Source organism: Puma concolor, chromosome B2, assembly GCF_028749965.1.
Source record: "Puma concolor isolate L17-30 chromosome B2, mPumCon1.1.hap2, whole genome shotgun sequence".
Lineage (NCBI taxonomy): Eukaryota > Metazoa > Chordata > Mammalia > Carnivora > Felidae > Puma > Puma concolor.
Window position 1 is genome coordinate 25,765,444 of NC_141671.1, and position 7,418 is coordinate 25,772,861.

Genomic DNA, 7,418 nt, shown 5'->3' on the forward strand with positions numbered 1-7,418 from the left:
GCAGGCCAGCAAGGGGTCCAGGGGCCAAGTACTCACAGGTCAGGAGTTCAAGGAAGGCTGGGTAAGGCTGGACAGGCAGTTGGGGCCTGAATGAGGGGAGGTGGATAACAGGCTGAAAGAAGAGAAGAGGGTGTACTGGGGCAAGAGGGAGGTAGATTTGTCCTGGGAAGTAGATTAGCCCAGCTGGAAAAGAGCGATGTCACACATTTGAAGACTCCCACATTGTCCCAATTGAGCCTCACAAAAATCCTGTGAAGTAGGTATTATGATTCACAAGGAAATGGACGCTCAGAGAATAGATGAAGTGCTCAGAGGCACCCATGCCCTGCAGGTGGAGCTGGGCCTCCCTTAGATCCTGCACCTACCCAGATACTCCTCTCTCCCCACTGAACATGCACTATGCCGCCTCGCACGTCAACTCGCAAGGGCTGTTCATCCACAGCAGGCCCTGAAGATGGATCGTGGCTCTGAGACCACGTCACTGAAGCCAGTGGGACTTGTATTCTGTCCCTTTGCTCTAGGTGTCTTATCCAATAGCCTGGGATTCCCCCCACACAACCCTAATTTGTAATATTTCAATTACGTGCAGGCTTCAGTATGATTTTATCTTGTGACTCCACGCTTTCTCATTGAGCAAACTCACACATATGGAGGGATTGTTTTAATCGGCAGCATGTACCCTGCTGAGGAGAGGTGAGGAGATATGTGATAGTCCATATGTGTGCCTGTGTTTGGGGGTTACTTTAAGGCTCTGGGATACACAGAGGGTTAGTAAGACACAACAAACTCACCAGGAAGCAGGCACAGCTCTACTATCTCAGGGGAGGCAGAATTTACATCCCTAGGCCCAAATTAGTGCCTAGTGAAAGACCATCCTGTCTGCTGGGTGAGTCTTCTGACGCTTTATTAGAACCCTTGGCCTGACGTCAGAGCCTTGTGCCAGAGATAAGCAATCATGGAGGATGGCAGAACAAAAGACTGTTTCTCTCCATCTCTCTTTCCCTGTCTCTCTCTCTCTCTCTCTCTCTCTCTCCCCCCCTCCTCCTGCTGAAACAGATCACGTGATGCTGAAGCAGCCTCCTTCTGCAGAGGCCTTGTGGATGGGAGGGGCAGGTGGGCTGGCTGTTCAGCACACTGTGGGGTTTTTTCCAATAATGTTGAAACCTTCCCCCCGGCTCCCGCCCCCGCATTGGTGCCGGGACACTGCATGACTCATGAACCATGGCCTGTCTGTCAGCCTGGTCACTTGGCCCTTCTGATTCCCCACACTTGGCCTTTTGAGTCCTGATGGACTGTAAGTAAACCTCCATCTAATCCAAAGATGGTTCTATTCTTGGCACAAAAGAAATCTCCTTTGCAGAGAAGATGGCTGCCTGGAGGGCCTATTTCTGCACTTGTTTTATCTTTTTGGCACAGAAAGCAAGCACAACTACCCAATACAGAAAGATGCAGCCCATGAAAGCAGCTGTATTTCAGGGGGAGTCGAATAAGCCAAGGGATAAATGAAAAGATCCAGTGACAAAATGTCCATTCATCGGGTTCACTCAGCAAACATTTACTGAAGCCATCTGTGCCCCAGGCATTGCACTGAGGGCTGGACAGACACAAAGATGCCCTTGAGAATGGTGACCACACCTCCCCTGAGCAGTCCAGCCCTGGAAGCTCCAAACAAGCACACCACAGGGAGCGGGAGACACCGGCCCACGCAGATGCAGCACGGCTCACCATCCACGGTGCTACGGCGTCTGAGGAGCGGAGGTGTGTGTGAGTGTGCAAGGAGATGAATGAATCTCAGAAAAAGAAGCAACACATCAAAGAGTACATACTGGCATGGGGTGCCTGGGTGACTCAGTCGGTTAAGTGTCCGACTCTTGATTTCTGCCCAGGTCATGATCTCAAGGTTCATGAGATTGAGCCCCTCACTGAACTTGGTGCTGACAGCATGGAGCCTGCTTGGAATTTTCTCTCTCTTCTTCTCTCCCTGCCCTTCCCCCACTCATGCTCACTCGCTTGCTCTCTCTCTCAAATTAATGTTTATTTATTTTTGAGACAGAGAGAGACAGAGCATGAATGGGGGGGGGGCGGTCAGAGAGAGAGGGAGACACAGAATCTGAAGCAGGCTCCAGGCTCTGAGCTGTCAGCACAGAGCCCGACGCGGGGCTCGAACTCACAGACTGTGAGATCATGACGAAGTTGGAAGCTCAACCAACTGAGCCACCCAGGCACACCTCTCTCTCAAATTAGATAAATATACTTAAAAAAAAAAGAGAGAGAGCAGGAACATACTGGCAGATTCTATTTCTATGAAGTCCCAATATAACTACACTAACCCTTGGTACAACAGGTTGGGGCAATGTTAATTTTGGAGGTGAGAGGGAGGACATCAAGGGGCTTCTGGAAGGCTGGTAGTGTTCACTAGGACTTGTGTCGAGCTATACACCCATGACCTGAAGGTTGTTCTGAATCTAGCCTTCAGCAGCTTAAAAATCTATTTATACATGTCTTTACATATATTTGTATATTGAATCGGAGAGCAGGAGGTCTTTAAAGGCAGCTATTCTATGTATTACCTTTGCTCAAGATCATATCTAAATAATTCTGGCCCCTTCAGTGTTCACCCCAAACTTTAATATGTCTCCCCCCAGGAGGTCTTCTTTATGGCCAATCTCAGCCCATGAAATGCAGCCATCATGCCCACTGATTATGATGATGGCGTCTGGTTTGCACTGGTGACTTCCCAAGCAGCTTTTCATTTATTCGTGCACATGGTTATCCTCCAGACATTTCTGAGTTCCTACTGTGCGCCAGGCACCAAGGATATTAAAAAAAGAAGACAAAGCTATTTTTAGTGAAAGAAATGGACCAGTGAAAACTATAAGTCAGCACAGCAAGTGCTGGGCTAAAAATAAACAGAGTGACTTAGGAGGCTCTCCAAGGGCAGGTGGGGCTGATAGGAGAGCTTCCTGGAAGAGGTGAGAGCAGAGCAGAATGAAAGGATGATGAGGAGTCCAATGCACTTGGCAGGAGCCCCGGGCAGGGCAGTGAGGGCATATGCATGAGGGGGAGGAAGCCAGATGGGGGAACAGCAAGATGATGGGAAGGTGGGGGCAGTAAGGGAACACAGGCGGTACCACAGGATGGAGCCCCTTAGGAAGCCATTACTCAAGTAGGGAGAGACATAATTAGCTAAGAAAGGGCAGCAATATGGAAGAAAATGGCAGAACTAAATTCAATAAAATGCCCCCTGTCGATATGATCCCCTGTAAAACACTCAGCTGAATGTCTGGGAACCCACTTAGAAAGGTAACCTTGTCTTAAAGAGGAAGGAAATTCTGGGGTGCTCAGGTGGCTCAGTCTGTTAAGCGTCCAACTCTTGATCTTGGCTCAGGTCATGATCTCATGGCTCATAAGTTCGAGTCGGACGTCGAGCTCTGTACTCACAGTGTGGAACCAGCTTTGGATTCTGCCCCAACCAGCTCTCTCTCTCTGCCCCCCACCCCTGCTCACTCATGATCTCTCTGTCTCTCTCAAAATAAATAATAAACTAAAGAAAAAAAAAAAAGGAAGGAATTTCTGACATGTGCTACCACCACATGGAGGAAACTTGAGGACATACGCTCAGTGAAATAAGCCAGAAAGTTCAAATACTGGATGGTTCCATGTATAAGGGGTTCCTAGTGTAGTCAAATTGCCAGATACAGAAAGTAGAATGGGGGCTTCCAGGGGCAAGGGGAGGGGAAGGAGGAGTCAGTGTTTAAGTGGGACAGAGTTTTAGTTTTGCAACATGAAAAGAGTTCACTGGATGGATGGTGTGATGGTTACACAGCTTTAAGTGAATGTACTTAATGTCACTGAGCCATAAATTATACATTATGGTAATTTATACTATATGTGTTTTACCATAATTAAAAATTAAAAGGTAAAAAAGGAAGATGACCTTGGCTTGGAAAGTCCATCATCTTGTGAACGAATTTAACCAAACCCCATCATCCCAAGGTGCTTCTATGTACAGTGTTGCCCAAAATATAAGAGGTCCTCCTCCAAGAACCCAGAACAAGTAACAAATTATCGACTCTAGAATGACCCCATTTTACAGTTCTCCTAGCTTCTGAATCAACTTCATTTCCAAAAGCCCTACGGGGTCAACAGCCCATTTTCTGGACACCGCTCTGGAAGCTGTGGCCACAAGCCCACCATGCGCAGCTTCTCAGGGCAGGAAGAATCACTGCTTAGCAATTGTTAACTGCTTGCTGAGTTCCCTCTAGCCCTGACAGCAGCACCACGAGGAGAACTGACCGTCTCATCAAGAGGTCAAACAGTTAAAAAAAAAAAAAAGCTCAATGTTTATTTCATTTTTGAGACAGAGAAAGAAAGAGACAGAGCACAAGTGGGGGAGGGGCAGAGAGAGGAGACACAGAATCTGAAGCAGGCTCCAGGCTCTGAGCTGTCAGCACAGAGCCCGACATGGGGCTCCAACTCACAAGCCATTAGATCATGACCTGAGGTGAAGTTGGAAGCTCAGCCAACTGAGCCACCCAGGTGCCCCAGAGGTCAAAGAGTGACTTGCTCACAGGCCCGCAGACATTGAGCCAAGAGGAGAAGTCAGTCTGTGCCTTTCCCATTTAATCTGCTTAATTAACTCCGTTGTACTTTTCTTTCCTCTCTATAGCATTAAAATGCATGTTCTCGTTCTCAGTTCTGACACCAAGATTTTCTTCCCAAGCATTTGGCACATTGGATGATCCCCCATCCCATAATAGAACGAGGATAGTAGTTACCAATCAACGGTGCCTACCACGCGTTTGGAACTCTGCTCAGGGCCGTTAAGTGCTCACACTACCAGTATAGGGAGATACTAATCTTCCTTGGGTTCACCATTTAATTACAAAATTCGATTCCAAACCTGATGCTTTTCCCACTCTGCTCTTCTTCATTCATGCATTATGGGCTCCCCTTGAAAGTATATTTAAGGCTTCCCTCCAGGTTAAAGAGAATGTAACAACATACTTAACTTTGTCACATACTCCTGCGACCTATTGCTTCTCCTATATCCTGCCCGGCCTGCCCCATTCCTTCCAGGCCTCTAACTGGACCTAATGTCTAGTCCAATAACAATTCCAACACCAATGGCACTTGTCTGCATGGAATACAACCCCAACGCACCTGTTGACTAGCCCATGGGGAAAAGACCCATATCCTCCTGGATGGATGCTGTGCCATTCCTGGATCGAAGTCCATCTGAGGCTGAAGGATGGGCAAGCAGCTGCCCAAATCCTGCCCTCCTGCCGATCGCTCCTTCCCAGATGCAAACCACAGAAATTCTTGCAGCCAGTGGGAGCCGACACTAGAGGGGAGGAAGCACATTCTCTGTCTCTTCTTTTACCTTTCAAAATGTCATTGCTAAGGTAGGGCCCAGAGGGCTCATGGTACAGGCCTTCATAAAGTCGTGGTAGAATCTAATAATTGGTAATTCGAATAGTTGATAAAGGCATAAGCTAGAGGATCTGTAACCCGGCTTCTATGGCAGTGTGTGCTGTCTTCTCCCGGCTGCAAATGAAAACCCCTCACGTGGTCACCAGCACCCATCCCACTGCACCCTGAAGTAGACTTTTATGGAAAAGGCCCCTCCCCCCACTCCAACCCGCAACAAATCACAAGAAGCTCTGCGGGCTCCGAGCCTTGTGGCTGGAGGCTGGGGCCAAAAGAATCCCTGATTTTGCATTTGAGACCCAGGGGGGTTTGCTCCGCCACCCCCTCATATAGCAAAGTGGGCTTCAAAGTGCAATATACAAACACTGAACATGGGAACATGGAGACTTTCTGGGAGTGCAGTGACGTAGAGCTCTAAGGGTTTGTTTGCAGATCTAAGCTTTACACATACATCTTTTCTGTAAGTGTTGTGCCTGCAAACGTTCTGTGTTCTGAGGGCTCAGCTTTTCCAACTGGACTTTCATACTCCCCCAGTGCAGACTTCACAGAAGAACGGCACACATCTCGCACCAGGGTTCTTGCTGCAGGAACAGGAAACTCTCTAAATTGCCCCTGAGTCCCATGCAGAGAGAGACAGAGAGTGTAGTGAGTGATGTGGAGGCGGCATGGCCTGATTTCATCCCGGAGTCAAACTCAGGGCAAGCCTGCACACCCAAACAACCCATCTCTCTTACAGTAAGAAAGCACCCTTTATGGATGGAGGAAGGACTTGGGATTTGACCGGAACAGGAGTCTGAAAGTATCATGCAGAAGTGCTGGATAGGGACACCTGGGTGGCTCAGTCAGTTGAGCGTCTCACTTCGGCTCAGGTCATGATCTCACAATTCGTGGGTTCGACCCCCTCATTGGTCTCTGTGCTAACAGCTCAGAGACTGGAGCCTGCTTCAGATTCTATGTCTCCCTCTCTCTCTGCCGCTGCCCTGCTCACACTTTGTCTCTTTGTCTCTCAAAAATGTATAAACATTAAAATAAAATTTTTAAGAGGTACTGATTACAGGGATTATAGGGGAAAAGTGCACATACCAAATGGAAAAGAAATAAAGCATAGTAGATGGAAAGACCTGAAAAAGTAGAAGTCATTAAGTCACTTATTAACTAACATTTGAGCTGAATTATGTGTAGAAATGTGGCAGGGACCATGGTATTAAGTCTCATATTTACTTATGGCAATATAGATTAAGGTGACAGTTTATTAAAAAGAAGGACAATATAGGGGTGACCCATGGCTCAGTAAGTTGGGCGACCAACTCTTGATCTCGGCTCAGGTCATGATCTCACATTCGAGCCACACACTGACAGCTCAGACAGAGCCTGCTTAGGATTCTCTCTCTGCTCCTCCCTGATTCATCTCTCTCTCTCTCTCTCTCTCTCTCTCTCTCTCTCTCTCAAAATAAATAAAATAAACTTTATACAAAAAAAAAAAAAGGAAAGACAATGTGAACATTTCACACACGTAAGATTAGCGAGGCACCTCCATTGCAGAAAACAGGCCTGAAGGTGAGGCAGAACTGGCGTTAGCCACGTGCAGTTTGCTTGTTAACACACATGCTCACGTGCAATAAAATTGCAAGTTTGGTAAAATAACGCACCTACCCTCTCTCTGCAATAGCAACTCTCGATAGCTAAAGACTGACAATTGTTTGGGGGGGGGGCTGGGAAGAAAAATAGCAAAGATCAATGACACTAAATGAACAATTTTTCATCCAATCTGTGTTCCACTGGTGCAGGCGAAGGGTGTGGAAGAATATAGACAACGTAAGATTCAGCGTGCAGTTCTGCAGGCTGTGGGGGAGGTGTCACACCATGGCTGTGATAACACTCCGGGACCCCTGGGTGCCAACCTGAGAGGAGTTCAAAGCACACGGCGGCATTATCTCATCTCAGGAAAGCACGTTACTATTCTTATTATTCCTACCTACAGATGAAAC